The sequence below is a fragment of the Rhinolophus sinicus genome, chromosome 9 (assembly GCF_057876585.1).
Source record: "Rhinolophus sinicus isolate RSI-liver-muscle chromosome 9, RSI-T2T, whole genome shotgun sequence".
NCBI classification, from domain to species: Eukaryota; Metazoa; Chordata; class Mammalia; order Chiroptera; family Rhinolophidae; genus Rhinolophus; species Rhinolophus sinicus.
This window is the reverse complement of record NC_142509.1, coordinates 3,323,286-3,340,487: the sequence shown is the minus strand read 5'-3', so window position 1 is coordinate 3,340,487 and position 17,202 is coordinate 3,323,286. Positions and strand designations below refer to the sequence as shown.

At 38.1% G+C, this 17,202-nt stretch overlaps 1 protein-coding gene across 1 annotated transcript in view; it reads left to right on the top strand.

The window, feature by feature from the left end:
- The first annotated feature begins 621 nt into the window (after window positions 1-621).
- LOC148757269 (uncharacterized) overlaps window positions 622-17,202 on the top strand; it is a 496,442-nt gene continuing 479,861 nt past the window's right edge. The window contains exon 1 of the mRNA XM_088800795.1: window positions 622-868. The gene's annotated coding sequence lies outside the window, so the exon portion shown is untranslated. The remainder of the gene's footprint in view (window positions 869-17,202) is intronic.

Here is a 17,202-nt window from a genome sequence, read left to right as displayed (position 1 = left end):
ATAATCCTTATTCTGATGTGGGTTTGGAAGCTTGATCAGGACAGACCTTTAAAGTGCATTTAGGACATGGTGTTCTTTAGAAAGAAAGCTGCTTATTTTTCTTTTCTCCAGGGGGAACTGCATTTTAGGACAAGTACAAAGCTGGGAACATAATCAAGGGCAGAAAAAAATTCATCCACATGTTCTATTTGTCAAACTGACCTGCAGGTCACAACCTATAAGTTTATGGATCGGTGAGGCCTTGTCTCTGCATAAGCATGTTTTCTGGACTTTGGCTGAAGCTAAATTCCTGACTTCTGAAAGAGGAGTGGGTGTGGACTTCCAGCAGGCATAGCCAGTGGGAAGGAAGTAATATTCATTAAGAGTGTCTCATGCAAGCAGTGCTGGGCTAAGCATGCTCAGTGTAAATTCTCCTGTAGCCTGTCAAGCTATGTTTGAACTCGTTCCAGAATACTGGATTTACTTTTTTTTTTTTTTTTGCACTAGGAAGAATGCTCGATTAGACTGCATTTTGCCCTGCTTTCTCTCTCTCTCTCTCTCTCTCTCTCTCTCTCTCTCTCTCTCTCTCTCTCTCTCTCTCCCTCCCTCCCTCCCTCCCTCCCTCCCTCCCTCCCTCCCTCCCTCCCTCCCTCCTTCCTTCCTTCCTTCCTTCCTTCCTTCCTTCCTTCCTTCCTGCCAGAAGATTGGAAACAATATTCTTTTCTGATCAGTTCAGTAATACAATGTCCTTCAGTGTTCACATGAGCATTTCAGTGGAGAAGAAAAGAAACTTTGCTACCTGGGAAATGAAGACTACTTAGGTCAGTGAATGCTAATAAAGTCCTTAAGGACTTATGGAACCAGGAGTTAACTTTTCTCAACTGTTAAGGTAATCTACAGCAAATTTAACTGCCTTTTCAAATAAATGGATGTACACCATTTTTTTTTTTCACACAAAAAGTATGTTTTTCATATGTTGGAGTGATTTTCCAAAGAAAGGGAAAATATGTCTTTTGGTTAATTTGCATTTGAAAGAACCTCTTTTTGTATTAGAGGTTCTTTCTACCTCAAATTATGAGTTTTTTAAATAAATATTGTGGTGAGTTGATGTAGCTATAATGATCTGAATGTGAATATGTTCTGTGTTATATTAATTCTTAGCGTGTGTTGGTTTGGTGAAAGTTATTGCTTTTGTTGCTGTTAAAGATGAAAGAGAGTTTGTTTTTCATTGCTATTGTTTTGGGAACTTTTGGTGGGCTATGAGACTGCATTGTGAGCCCCTCCTAGAGAGAAAAGACATCTCTTTCTATATTTAATGTACATTTTCTCACAATGTTCAACTCTAATTCTAAGAAAGGGGTACAGATTTTTTTTGTTTTTTTTAGAATCTCTGTAGAAGTGGAGGTTTTTTTTTTTTTAAATGTAGTTTTGGAGGGAAATAGCATTTAGGAAGGCAGAAACAAGCTTTGTAATAAAGGAATTAAATCAAGACCTTCTTGGTGACTATAAGGAATGAATGCAAAAAATACTACATGCTATATCCACACTGATTTAGTTTAGGTTAGTAATTTTACCTTTGAATTTAAAAAAATATATCAAACTTTAATGTGCTGTCTTATAATATCAATTGATAACACAGAAAACTCAGATTCAAGAGAATGAGGATTTCAGAAAAAACAAGTTGGCAAAGGCGGCCCCTTTAAACATGTGAGGATTGAGGTTGTGCAACCACATGGCTTCATGTAGGAACAGTGAGTGCATCGTGAGCCAAAGCAGTTTAATCTTACTCAAGAATTTTAAGACTAAAAGGGGATTGATTTCTTTTCAAGAAAGAATATCCAGGCAAGGATTATTGAACAGTCTGGGATTAAATATTTGCTGGAATACAAACCATCACATATTATCAATGTGTAAATCCAACTGGCCAGCTATTCAGGGGATGTAAATAAAAGTACCACAGTTTTGTACGGAATCAAACGCAGCAGCACCTCTGCCCTTCATTCTCCATCTTCCTGTCCCAGAGAGGGATGACAGAGATGGGCCAGGGTGTGAAATAAGACTTAGTTGATGAGCTGCCTTGTTCTTTTAACTTATGTCCATCTGTTTTTACTGGGCAGCTGAAGCAGTGAGCAAAGTGGGAAGGGACCTCAGGGAGAGGAGAAAGAAGTGGTCAGACACTGCCAGGGCCGTGATCTGCTCCCCATCCTGTGATTACACTTAAGTAGAGAAGCTAAGTGGATGCATCTAAATTCACTTCCTTCTGCTCACAGGGCTTTGATTTAGTACCAATTGCTGCAATTCTGCACCTGCCTCTGTTTTTCATAAGTAAAAGCGTCTCTGATGCATCGATAGTAGTTTACTAGATACAGATCGATCCCCAAGGAGATAGCCAAAGTAATTCAGTATTGTTTTGTTTTTTCCTTTCTTCCCTAACATGTGGCAGAGATCTTGATGAGTGTAACTAAAACAACAAATCCTTTCTGGGATAGCAAAGCACAGTTCTCCATGAAATTGTGTGTGTGTGCACGCGCACACACATGCCACTTGCAGTCAGGGTTCTGAAACAGTGCCGCTTGAAAGGTTCTGCATGGCTGAGGGCATTTGTCTGGATTCAGGGACCTTTTAACTGCCTTGGCTCTGTCTGTATTGAAAGAGGGGAGGCACCCATTCTGGAGGATTCTATAACTCTTTTCTCTGACTTTCCTCTCCTATCCTTGTACCCATCCTTAACCCTGTTCCCCCTTCATGACCTATATCTTGAAGAATAGCACTGATACTTTTTGAGGCACAAAGGAAAGCCAAAAGGTAGGCAAAGAGGCAGAGAATGAACAAAGACAGGCCTCCTCACGTTCACATCTGGATAAAATTTGGATTGTGACAAGGGAAAGTGAGTGGGAGAAAAAAAATTGGCATCACACTAAAAAAAATGCATATAATTGACTTCCTAGAGGTTTTCTTGTTTCAAGTTTTCTGAGTGTTTTGTATCCTGCCCACACCCTATTCATTGGGCTTGGAGAAGGCAAATATTCTATTCTTATTTTGTAGTTAAGTTCAGTGGTTTGTCCAAAGCAGTGACCAAATTAGAACTAGGACACAAAGCCCTCACAAGCTTCAGTCCAAGACTCTACCTACACAATAATAATAATAATCTGGTGTCAGTTTCTGTATCTTGGACTCAGTTTCTCCATTTACCTAGAGGTTTTAGACAATGGCAGTTATTTTGTGCAAAAAATTCTTAAACTGAATCTGTTACTATAATGGTTTCTTAAATCTGAGAAGTCCTTGAAAACTTTCAGGGAACTTTCACATCTTTCCAATTATTTTATCTTTAACATTACCCATTAAAAAGATTGGACCGGTTTTGATATTTTCATTTGACTCATGATGAAAATGAAAGATTGAATGACTTGTTGTCTAAGGTCAGATAGAGGCTGCATAGGAATACAGGTTTCCCAACTCAGGATTCAAAATTCTAGACCATTCTGAATCAACGTGGGGACCTCTGGGTTACTGAGGCAGAGAGGATATATGAAGAGGAGTTCCACGATTCATGAAGGCAGAAAGTGTGGTAGTGCCAGGGACTTTAAATATTGTTAGTCCTGTTATGAAAAAGAAAAGTCAGATGGGAAAAGTTATGTACTTCACCCACAGTCACACATAGGGAGTTGGGGAGCTGGCTTGGAATCCTATCTGTGGGACCCCAAAGTATGTGCCATATGGTATAGTGACAAAGCACATGGGCTTTGCTGGGTTTCTCTGTATCTCTTTTTCCTTGTACCGTATTTTCCCCAAAATAAGACCTAGCTGGACAATCAGCTCTAATGTGTCTTTTTTGGAGCAAAAGTTAATATAAGACCTGATATATAATATAACATAACATAACATAACATAACATAACATAACATAACATAAGACTAGGTCTTATAGTAAGCTAAGACCTAATATTATATTTTATATTATTTTATATTATACCCAGTATTATATTACATTATGTTATGTTATGCTATTATATTATATTATAAAGACCCGGTCTTATAGTAAAATAAGACCGGGTCTTATATTAATTTTTGCTCCAAAAGATGCATTAGAGCTGATTGTCCAGCTTGGTCTTATTTTCAGGGAAACATGATATGTAGAATGGGGATACCTAGCATAGGGTTGCTGTGAGAATTATATGAGATGATGTACATGTAATACTTAGCATGACACTTTCGACAGAGTGAGCCCTACAGTGTTGTGAATGGTGCATGTTCTTGCTGCATGTGTTCTATATCAACCAAGGTAAGTGCCAGCTGTTCTCACTGTGAATCCCAAAAAGCTCTTAGCTCAACTCCCAGATCCTCAAGTTGGTTGTGTTGGTGAATTAACATCATCAGATGAGTAGTACTTATGGTATATTATTGAAAATACAAAAACTGTTATGAGTAGTGCAGGGGCTAAGGCAAAAGCAGGGGTTTCCTTGATCTCAGTCTTGGGAGAGGCTGGGGAGAGGTGACCAGGCAGATATGTGTGAGATGAGCAGTACGTTAAGTCAAATCTAGTTATATTTGGTGACCTTCAATGCTTCTGAGCAGGCTTCCTAGATGTGAGACATCTCTGTGAAGGGAAGAGTGATAATCAGAAGTTATTTGGGGCTCATTCATCTGATGGGTGTTGAAAAACAAGCAAAGGCACGTATACAGATGAGCTGTACAACTGTCAAGATTTTGTATTCCTTAGTCCTTCTGATCAGCACTGACTGGGCTGTTGAGGTTGATGGAGAATCTGGGCTCCAAAGCTCCTGAGCTTACACATGGTATTATGTTAGAAAGATCCCCTGAGGGAGAAAGTTCAAGGGCCCACTTCTGACCAAGTCAGTGGCTTGTAGTTGAGTAGTCTCTGTATAGAGAATGGTGTAAGTTCATAGTCACATGGCTACAAAACCAAGTGAAGGGCATGGCTCCTTCCCTCAGTCAAGCTGAATAAATGGGACATATAAAGGCACAGAGCACTTAAGTGCAGATCAACAGAATAGCTGTGGTGGTACCAAAGTGGGAAATGGACTTCACGGACAGTGGATGATGAGCAAAGATTTTAAATATCTATTTTAAATTATTTAGAGTTCAGTGTCCTCCTACAGATGCTCCACTACAACCTTCAGCCACATGTCCATGCTAGGAAGGGAAGGTCACTGTGGGGGTGGGGTGTGGAGTGTAAGTGGACGTTGTTGCATTGAGAGTCTATCATGTGCCCAGCGCTAGATTTTATGCTTTACCAACATTAGCTTCTTTAAAGTTCGCAATATTTCTGGGAAATTTAAAGAGGAGGAAATCTGTTCTGAGAAGAGTATATGGCCACTGAGACAAAGAGCGTTCACGTGATTGATCAACAGAGCATATCATATATTCCATGTCAATAGGAAGGCCTCCAAGAAGCATGTTCAGTGGGAAAAGATGGTTGTGGTCTGATAGACTCTCAGCTATTGAGTAGTATTTCTGCAAGTTCCTTAGATGGGAAATACTTAAGATACCTATATATTGCCTAATTCTGTATCCATCAATATGCATTGTCCAGAATTGGGCAAGTCTGGTCCTCTGAGGAGTCAGTGTTTAATTAGCTTTATGCATACTGTCTGCCTTTAGGGAAGCATTCCACTTGAACAACAATTGCAAATTATGTCCCCCCCCCAACACACACACACACACACACACACACACAAATAGGTCCTTAAAACTTTTACAGCTTCAGAGTGAAGACCTCAGTAATTGTTAGGTAGTATTGTGTTAGATTAAACAGAGAATTTAGAGTGAAATTGTTGGTATTTGGATCCTGGAATTTTCTAGCTTTGTGACTCTGAGTAAACTATTTCACTTCACTGTGTCTTAGTTTTCACATCTGAAAATTGGAATGTCACTAGAATTTTCTAAGACGGGATGATCAAATGTGAAAGTCATTTTTTAAAAATTTAGTCTGCTAAACAAATGCCTGTTGTTGTTCTTTCCCCCCGTGGCGATTATCTCGGAGTTTTAATGCTTTCACCTTTTCTGTTTTGAACAGGCTTTCTCCTTCACTTACTTAGGTGGAAGGAGGCATGATTAACTGAGCTGGGCAAAATGCTTTCTATCAGAGTACTGAAAACTCTTTAATTGCCCCAATTAACTTTACATTTCTTGAATTTAGCGAAAGATTGGATAAGACAGAGGAACTAGACAGAAATTGTAGTCAGAGCAGAATTTGATTGATTATAAGAAGTTCCTGCATACAATGAGAGATGAAAAATAAGTCAGGATACTAAACAAATTTTTGACACACAAAGATTCCCCCCACGCTCCCTGAGAAGATGGAAGAACCACCACACCCATTAGGATGACTACTTAAAAAAAAAAATGTATTGGTAAGGATGTGGAGAAATTAGAACCCTGTGCACTGATAGTGGAAATGTAAAACGGTAAAGCTGCTATGGAAATAGTAGGGCAGTTCCTCAAAAATGTAAAGATAGAATTATGTATGACCCAGTAATCCCACTTCTGAGTATACACTCAAAAATAATTGAAAATAGAATCTTAAGGAGATACTTGCACACCCAAGTTCATAACATCGTTATTCACAATAGCCAAAAGGTGGAAACGACCCAAATGTCTATCAACAGATGAATGGGTATATAAAATGTGGTATATACATACAATGAAACATTATTCAGCCTTTAAAAAGAAGGACATTCTGAAACATGCTACAACATGGATGAACCTTGAGGACATTATGCTGAGTGAAATCAACCAGTCACAAAAGGACAAATTCTATATGATTCCACTTACCTGAGGTACCTAAACAGTCAAATTCATGGAGACAGAGAAAGGTAGTTGCCAGGGATTTGGGGAAGGGGAAAATGGGAGAGTTATTGTTTAATGCGTATAGGTTTTCAGTTTGGGAAGATAAAAAAGTTCTGAGGATGAATGCACAATAATGTGAATGTGTTTAATGTTACTGAACTCTATATTTAAAAATGGTTTAGGTAGCAAAGTTTATGTTGTGTGTATTTTACCACAATTAAAAATGAAAAAAAATTGAGAATATTAAAAAAAAGTCTGTATGTTGGGTAGTTTATAAGGATTTACCCACTTTATTTGTTTCATTACTGAAATTCAGCTGTGTGTGAGGAATAAGATTAGGCTCAAACTGAGGAGGAAAAGAAAATAAAATTATTAAATAAATGCAGTTTTTGGATGTGAAAAAAAAAAAAGAGGAGACTGGAGAAAAATAGGTTTTAGTGTGGAGCAATGAAAATTCCAGAATTCCTATATATGAGGTGCTTAGGTGTAGAGTTTTGTTTTAACACTGTTTACATATCATGTTTCCCCAAAAATAAGACTGGGTCTTATATTAATTTTTACTCCAAAAGACGCATTAGGGCTTATGTTCAGGGGATGCATCTTGAAAAATCATGCTACGGCTTATTTTCTGGGTAGGTCTTATTTTGGGGGAAACATGGTAGCAAGCACGCTGCATTAACTTAGATTGTTTATTTGGGGTACATTTAATAGCTGATAGAGATTGTGGAGGTAATGGAAGACCTCCTGAGCACTTTGAATTTGTTACTGGATTAAATTTTTATCAGGGACCACCTTTGTGAAAGATCTGTAGTGGGAAAAATTATGGAACTCGAGAAATGAAAAGCTACTCATGGTCAGGCAGAGGGAGAGGAGGAAAAGCAAGTAGCATCTATAGCATGCCTGGTTTGTACTAGGTGTTTATGTATAATATTAATTGAATCCTCTCAATTGTCTCTAAGATAAATTTCATATTGCCATTTTATAAATGGGGTTTTCCTGAGATCCTTTTGCTAACTGAGTGATAATACCAGGACTGGAGCCCAGGTCTGTCAGAGCCTAAGTCATATTGTTTCGTCATACTCATGGCTTTAGGCATTACATTTCTTCGGTGAACTGTCTATATGACCCCTCCCTGTCTTTGGCTGTCAGCAGCCAGAGGAACGAAGTTTTCCTGGAAAAGATATGTCTCACACACTCAGCTTAGGCCTCCGGGTGCTTCCTGGGAGCCCCAGCATTAGCATCTACCATCTGAACATAATTTTTAATTTTCACAATTGCTGGCAACATTTAGCCTTCCTGTGGGAAAAAGCTCCAGAAGCACAGGTATCTGGGGCACGTCTTTTCTGCAGTGGTATCTCGGGTTCAGGTGTTAGAATAAATGAACCCGGAGTACACCGGCCCCTCCCTGGAAGGCTGTTCTCAGGCTCCTTTGTGTGGTTCATGTATAGCTATCAATGCATCATTCCTTCTGCTTCAGCTGTTTGAGAATCCCATCTTTTCTATTGATTTCCCACAGAACGTTTACTGCTCTCCAAGGTGTGACCTGTACCTCTAGCTAATTTATTTCTGTCATGGCTGTAGGATTTAGGAATGAAGGGGGAGGGGAGGGAGGACGAGTGGGGACTAGAGGGAGGGAGAGTGGGTTGAGAGGGATATGTCCAAGATACGGGAAATAAATCCAGCACTGGAGCCCCTTACAGGCATGCCTGTAGCTGTGGAGGGCAGTTCTATGCACACAGCAAGGGGGCTTCCTTTGAAAAATCTGCTCAGTAAGATGGAAGCTGCACCCACGGGGTTTCAGAAGGCCAGGCATTACAGCAGGGCCCCATGGGGACAGAAAATCAAGGAAAGAATGTGTTTGAAAAGAATATTTTGACCGTTAAGGAGTCAGTGTGTGGTAATTTTTTTTTTTCTTTTTTAATGAAATGCTGGAAAACTCTTTTAGGGGCAGGGAAGTGACTAGTGAATTCATTCTCGTTTTCATTATGGGATTTTCAACAACAGGGCATTCAGGTGTCAGTCTATGGAACTGCATTTGTAACTAGTTCCATGAGCTAGTAAATCAAATTACTTTAACATAAACCTCCTTTAGCCTTCATGCATACAACACACTAAGTTACCTTTTTTTTTTTTTCTGGTCTGATTTTACTAGATAACTATTTGAATGCTCACTCGTGTGTGTGAGTGTGTGTGTGTGTGTAGAAACAATTTACATCTTAGAAAATTTGCCTATAAACTTACATAAGGATGGATCTAGATTATTTATTATTTTTGCCTGTACAGTGACTCACATTTGTTGTTGGTAGTCATATTTGAGGAACATTTTAAAGGTTTCAAGTTTTTTTCATAGATATCATTTTATTTCATTTCTATAAAAATGCCAAGAAGTAGGTGTTATTATTTTTAGTACACAGTTGAGGAAATGCTGGCTCATTAGCCAGTTGCTGCCTAGCTAAGTTCACATGGCCAATAAATATCAAATGCACAATTCTAGTCTAGGGCGTCTGATTCCATATTCAGGTTGCATTACATGATACCCCAGGAATGCAGGGGCCACAATATTCTACCAAGAGCACCCACTGAGTAGAAAGGCTGGGAAGTAGAGGCAAGAGAGTAAAAATTTGCCCATTATTCCATTAATAGAATAAATCAGAATTGAACCAAACATACAGATTTCTAAACTTCCACTCATACAATTTATGCCTAAGGTCACTCTATCTGAGGTATGATAAAGCCTTAGGAAGAAGGGTAAAACATTCACTGGTGACCTTTTTCTCCCTCCTTCCCATAGACCAGCTGCCAGTCCCACCCCAATGTACATATAGACTCTCTGTCACTCTTTACAGGGAATAAAATAAAATGTCATCACTACTTACATATTACCATCAGTTATAACGTACCCTGAGCTGGGTGTTAGAATAGCAATACCATGTTTCCCCAAAAATAAGGCCTAGCCGGACAATCAGCTCTAATGCGTCTTTTGGAGCAAAAATTAATAGAAGACCCAGTCTTATTCTACTATTATATAGGACCGGGTCTTATATAATATACTATAATATAAGGCTGGATCTTCTATTAATTTTAGCTCCAAAAGACGCTGGCTAGGTCTTATTTTCAGGGAAACACGATAGTTGTGAGGCTGGCTGGCTAATGGAGTTCACGTCTATAAATCCCAGGCACTCTAAAGCCTTTCCCTTTTCCACAGCTTGATGTAAAAGGGGTTTCTTTGTTAGTAGGAGAACAAGATGGCATTGATGGTGGGTTGATGGGTCTTTCACAGTTGGGACCTAGTCTGCCTATACCAACTAAGCCTGGGCAAGAGCAGCCCACTTCATCTTGCATCATGGTCAGACAAACAATCTCAGTGCCCATCTCGGAGACTGAAAGAATCTTAGAGACTCAATAAAGAGGCTGCAGACTTGAGTCACCCAAGTTTTAGAAACAGCGTGACTGTATCATGGAAAGGCTTCTATCTAAGTAAGTGCTTAAAAAGAAGGACTAGTTTTGTAGATAAAAATATTCAGTGTGTAGGAATGAAATGTAACTGCGAATATCCCTGGAATAACAAGTGATTTGAAACAATCTGGACTATGAAAAGAACTCTTCCTTTCCATGTGGCAGACCACCTTCCCATGATCTTGGAGGTCAACTTATGATTTTGAGGAGGGATGAGTAAGCCACGAAATAAGAAATGCTCCGGTGAAAGTGACATTTGCTTCCACATAAACGGTGTGTGATAATGCTGTGTTTTGCTGTTTCTCCTGCTGGGAACAATTTTTATTTCTCCGTTCCTTTCCTTTTCGCAAGCGGATTTAGGATACTGGTGTCTTACTTTCTTAGGATCCTCAGCCTGAGGTAGCGTGGTCTTGCAGAGAGAACTCAGCACTCACAGACTTAAGAAACTTGAATTTGTATCCTGGTTCCACAACTTAATAGTTGTGTGGCGATAGCATTTAACTGTCATGATCAATTTCTGTATCAATAAAATGGGTCTATTAATAGCTATCTTAACTCAGTGTTGTTGTGAGGACTTCAAGAGACAATGGGTGGTAAACTCTAAAGTACTGTATAGGAAAGAATTTATCCTATATTATTTTGAGTTCATACTTAAAATGTATGTAAAATTGGTGTTATCTCAATTATCTAGGCTATCATTATGGCACAATGTTCCAGAATGTCTCTATTTAACATTAGAACTTATTTGGGGCTATGATTGGGAATCAACCTATGTAGCTCATCACTGAATATCAAACACAGACCTATCCTTGCTCTGTTCCACTTCTCCCTACACTTCCTAAATATCCTGTCACTTTGCTCTGAGAGTTCGTTCAACTTTCATATCTGTCCCTGTTCCTCTTTGGAAGTTTGCCTGGGAACCTCTTTAATTTAAGCCTCTTTTAATTTAACTTCTTTAATTTAAGTAGGATCTACCTCACTGCTTTTGGAATTTCCACAATATTGGAGCAAAGTGGTGTGTGGTGGGGCGGGCAGTGTGCAGAGAGCACCACTATTGGGAGGGAGTGCTGAGTTTCAGACATCTCCATTTTCAAATTGGAATGTGTTTTCTAATAAAAATAATACAATACATAAATTTAAAATCTGATAATACAATAATAATATAGTTCTGCTACATGATGGATTAGGCTTTTGATGGGCTAATATGAGAATCTACAAACCATTTATACCACTGCTCATTTGGGAAAATATGAATCATAAGGACTGACTTACAAACATATTTCGAGCTAAACCTAGTAATTATTTGAGACTTTTCTTGTCCTAAATGTGAGAGCCTTTTTTCAAAATTTAATTTGTAGAAATATAATTGATGTAGTGAGTTGTTACTGGGTTAGTGTGGATAGCCGAATGAATGCTGATGCTGGGGTGGATAGCAAGGGAGGGGTCCAGTCCTGGTTCTGCTCTTGGTCAGCTGGGACACTGGGCAGCTACGTTAGCTCTTTAGTTCAGTTTCCTCACCTACAAAATGAAGACAATGATAATAGTACTCAATTCACAGGATTGTTGTTAAAAATGATTCATAGATTTTACAAAGAGAGTTATTTTACTGATTTAATGCAATATTAAAACAACTTTTCATTTTGTTGAAGAGGCAATGACTGGCTTCTTTGTGAGGACTCTTAAGAATGTGTTCATGGAAGATCAAAAATTACCACAAATACTTTATATATGGTTAAGGAGTTGACTAAATCCTGGTATATACATACAATGGAATATTATCCAGCCATAAAAAATACTGGTACATGCTGCAGTACGGATGAACCTTGTAAACATTATGCTAAGTGAAAGAAGCCAGTCACAAAATGTCACCTATTGTATGATTTCATTTACATGAGATATCCAGAATAGGTAAACTCATAGAAACAAAAAGCAGACTGTTGGTTGCCAGGGGCTGGGGAGATGGGGAAAAGAGGAGTAACTGTGATGGGTATAGGGTTTTGTTTTGGGATGATAAAAATGTTTTAGAATTAGATAGAGGTGATGGTTGTGCAGCATCGTGAATGTCTTAAATTATGTAACTGAATCGATCACTTTAAAGTGGTTAATTTTACGTTATATGCATTTTTTTAAATTTATTGGAGTGACAATTGTTAGTAAAATTGCATAGCTTTCAGGTGTACAATTCTGTATTACATCATCTATAAATCCCATTGTGTGTTCATCACCCAGTGTCAGTTCTCCTTCCATCACCATATATTTGATCCCCCTTACCCTCATCTCCCACCCCCCACCCCCCGCCCCCCTTACCCTCTGGTAACCACTAAACTATTGTCTGTGTCTATGAGTTTCTGTTTCTCATTTCTTTGTCTTGTTCTTTTGTTGTTTTTGGTTTATATACCACATATCAGTGAAATCACATGATTCTCTGCTTTTTCTGTCTGACTTATTTCGCTCAGCATTACACTCTCAAGATCCATCCATGTTGTCACAAATGTTCCTATATCATCTTTTCTTACTGCCAAATAGTATTCCATTGTGCATATATTTTAACTCAGTTAAAAAAAAAATAGTATGGGAAACACACACACACACACCTGAATAAGTTGACTGTATAGGAAGCCTTCCTGACTCTATATAGTCTTGGTCATTTGGTGAGTTCTGTGAAGAAAGTCTCCCCTACTTCCCTCATTTTTTATTCCTGCCTTTTGTACCTGAGAGTACTCAAGTTCTGGTTGAGTCACTTTTTTCATTCATTCAGTGACTCATTCATTCACTTGGTGTCAAGGAGAATGATAATGTGTGATTCAGGACACAGGATAGCAAGCTGGCCCTGCTGTGTAACTTTGGCAAGCATCTTAACCTCTCTGGTCTTAGGGAGACATCAGATTATTTCTTGGGACTCTTCCAGTTTTAAAGTTCTAGATTTAAGAAATGAGAAATGCCATTATTAGGTTTCCTTTAAGTATTCTGCCAGCTAATTTCTCTAATTCTTTTTCTTTGGATTCATTTATCAAACCTAGCTAGACAGACAGGAAACATAAATTACGTGTTGAATTAGCCTCTCTTTTTATTAGACCTCAATAGTGAGGAGAAAATTCATACCTGTGGTAAAATTTCTTTGCCCATAGGAACACTTTCTTCAGATTTTTAAAGATAAAAATGCCCAAAACATGAAACTGATATGCTTTGAAGGTTTAAAAAGCATCAAAAATGATTTTTATCTTGTAACATGTAACAAATTAGACACTGCAATAACTTAATAGTCTATTAAAAACACTGTCTTCAAGGGTCATTTAGCATTTCCATGATAAATTGCTATTTTTAGAAGCTTATATAACCAAGCAAAGAATGTGTTCTTGGCTATGGCCTTGAAGACAAGTTATTACTGTGGGAGGGACAAAGGAATTTGAGAGGCTCATGAGAGACAGAGCCAATTGCAGAGGACATTTTAAAGAGCGCCCTTTCTCTTTAGTCTCCATTTTCTGCAGTCAGGGTAATGCTGTACATTTCAGAGCCATTTTCATTTTTGAAGTGCTCTTTCATCATTAGCTAATAAATACTCATCAATGAATTTTCCTCCTCATCTTGGAAGTTGGAGGAAAAAGACAGATAATCTCTTTTTATTTTGTAAGTATTATTCCCCTTGGGGCTTCCTCTCTGGTGTTTCTAAGGGAAACATAAGAAATATATTATACCTACTCATTTGAAAGAACCAAAGACTACCATTTCTTCCACGCAGAGTACCTAGAAATTTGCATCATATATTAATGACCTTCAGTAACTACTCAACTATAGCAGCAGAAGGAATGTCTGTCTTTCATTACCAAGCTCTATACTGAGGACAGTAGGCCCCCCTGAGGACAGTTAACTGGAAGGATACCTTGGGGTGGGAGACCCTTTATCAGGAAGCTGAATATGGTAGAGTTGATCTGGGAGGAGGGGGTGTCTGTCTTGAGTATGGGTTTCCAATAGACTTCATACCTCTAATTTCCAGAGTCAAAGAGCAGTGGTTTGGAAATTTTTAATTCTTTTATATTATCCATATATATCTATATATATATATCTCCCCTATATCACTTTAGTTCCATTTAGACTTGGCTATGAATTTCAGTTTCTGCTGTAGCCAATTGCACTATATATATGCTTAAAGCCGCTCCTAGGCCATTATAACTGCACATTGGTTTTGGGGAAGACAATTTGATTTATAGAATAAGCTATGTCTTACTGGGTTTCTGCTGCCTTGTTGTCTATAACAGTGCTATCCAAAAGAAATACAACACAAGCCACAAATGTGAGCCGCATACGTAATACTAAATTTTATGGTAGCGGCATTAAAAAAGTAAAAATAAACACATGGAATTAATTTTAATGATGTATTTTATTTAGCCCAATATATCCAAAATATTACCACTTCAATATGTAACCAATATAAAAAGTGTTGATGAGATATTTTATATTTTTTTAACCAAATCAACAATTCTTGATCTGTATTTTACACTTAAAACACATCTAAGTTTGGACTAGCCACATTTCAAATATTAATAGCCACATTTCACATATCTGGTAGCCACTGTATTGGACAGTGCAGGTCTGTAGTTATGGACAGAAAATATTTTAACTATTTTTAAATTAAAAAGTATTCTGAATTATGTATCACAAAGTCAAATTCTGATGTAAATTACTGTAAGTTTTCTTTTCAGGGCTTTCTCTTCATAAGGTAAATCATTTCTTGTTTTTTACAGAAATTGGGGTAAGTTAGAAGGGTCTAGTGTTTGCTGGCAGGGGAAGGGTTTATATGTTTTCTCAACCCTACAATTCACTATGACGGTGACCCTTAGTAACTAAAATTAACCATCGCATGAGTGAATTATGATCTCTCCCTCTTTTTGCTTTATGTTTTGCTGTACCTTGAGCTCAGATCGACCTAAGAACCAAGAAATGACAAGACTGTTTATTTCAGATAATGGTTACGATTGACCATGTTTGATTTGAACCCAATCCTATGGTAGTTACACTTTAAGTGGGTTTTTAATTTTTTGGTGTCATCGTCCTCCCAAATAATATTTTGCCCTTATTTTTATGTGGTTGTGTTCTCACGAAGAAAAAGGCTACTCCTTAGTATCCTTAGTAGCTTCTCACCTCAGTTCAACTGAAGGAGTCCTAATGGTCAATATTCAGGACCACAGGAGACAGAGGCACCAAGGTGGCTGTAAATCACCTTCCAAAGACTTGGTACTCCATTCTTCAGCTAAAATCTCATTTTTTTTTGGAAATAGTACTGCAAATATTTGGGCTACTTGTCATTCCATCAACTGGTACTTTAGTCATTGGCACTTCCACACATCTACAGGGGAATGATAATTAATGCTAGTAATTATTTATCCTTGAATATCAGGCATGAGCAAAGCACTGTGGTAGATGTTGTGACAGACACACAAAGAAAATACCATCCTCCCGGCCTCCAAAGAGCTTAGCCTGATGGTGAAGACAAGTATAACACACAGAGTCCTAGTTAAGGCTCTAAAGTGTTAGAGCAGGGGTATCAGCTGGGTACTCGATGACCCTGAGGTACTGCAAAATACAGTGGAAAATATTTGCCAAGGCCCTGTTTCAAGCCAGGGGATTTACTACATGCCGGTGACAACTAAGATGAATATATAGTTTCTCTTCCTGAGGGTCCCCTAATTTACTGTGAGATGTGGGTGAAAAACAAGCACCTGCAAAGCCATGTAAGATATGATATAATAGAGAAATAGAACTACAGAAATGTAGAGGCAGGAGGGACTACCGTGTTTCCCCAAAAATAAGACCTAGCTGGACCATCAGCTCTAATGCATCTTTTGGAGCAAAACTTAATATAAGACCTGGTATTATATTATATTATATTAATTATGTAGGCTGGGTCTTATATTAAAATAAGACCGGATCTTATATTAATTTTTGCTCTAAAAGATGCATTAGAGCTGATGGTCCTGCTAGGACTTATTTTCAGGGAAACAAGGTAAGACCTCTAGTCTGAGCTGGAGTCAGATCTTCAGGGGCAATGATGGTGTTTCCAAAATGGGAGTTCACTGGCAGGAAAAAGAAGGAAAGCAGCAGGAGTGAAGGCAAAGGTTGTTCTGGGGCCAGTGAGGCCTGAGCAAGTTGCATTCTTCCCAAGTCACTTGATTCCATCTTTGGATACTTTATTCACATTCTGCCGGTGTTATGTTCTCTATGTTTCATGGATGATTTAAAAATCATTAAAAGTTACTAAGAATAGACAACTTAATTTTCACTATTATTTAAAAAATACCACAGCAATGACTTTTAATTTAGTCACTATAGTAAAGAGCTGCCATGTCGTGGTTAAGAGCTGATTCTGAAAGTCAGACTGTCTAGATTCTAATCCTAATTCTGCCACTTAAAGCTCTGTGATATTTGGCCCCCGTGTACTTCAGTTCCCTCACCTGTAGAATGGGAAATAACAATAGCATTTACCTCAAAGGTTATTATTAGCAATAAAATGACTTAAGATTTGGGAAGGACGTAAAATAGTGTCTGGTTCAATGGTAGGTATTCTAAATGTTTGTTAAACCAAGTGAATGCAAAAACCATAAAGTGGCTAGCACTGGCAAATAGCTTTCTGTGTGACTGGCATGTGATCAGGGCATTCTTTTTTCTTCTTCTTCTTTTTTTTCCTGTGGGAGTGAATTTGCTTGTTGTCCTGCTTGTCTGAAATCAGTCAGTGATATACACTGACATGAAGGCAAATTGCAATAGACATCCTTGTAGTAGGATTGTACAAGCTTTATGTTTTATTTTAGTACACAAACATTTTTGTTGTAAATATCTAAATTATCCACTTTAAACAGTTTGCGTATGAAATACCAGAAATGCAAGTCTAACAGAATGTGAGAATATGATGTGTTAATATTGAATCATATCTGAAAATAACACTCTTATAAGTAAAGGCAGA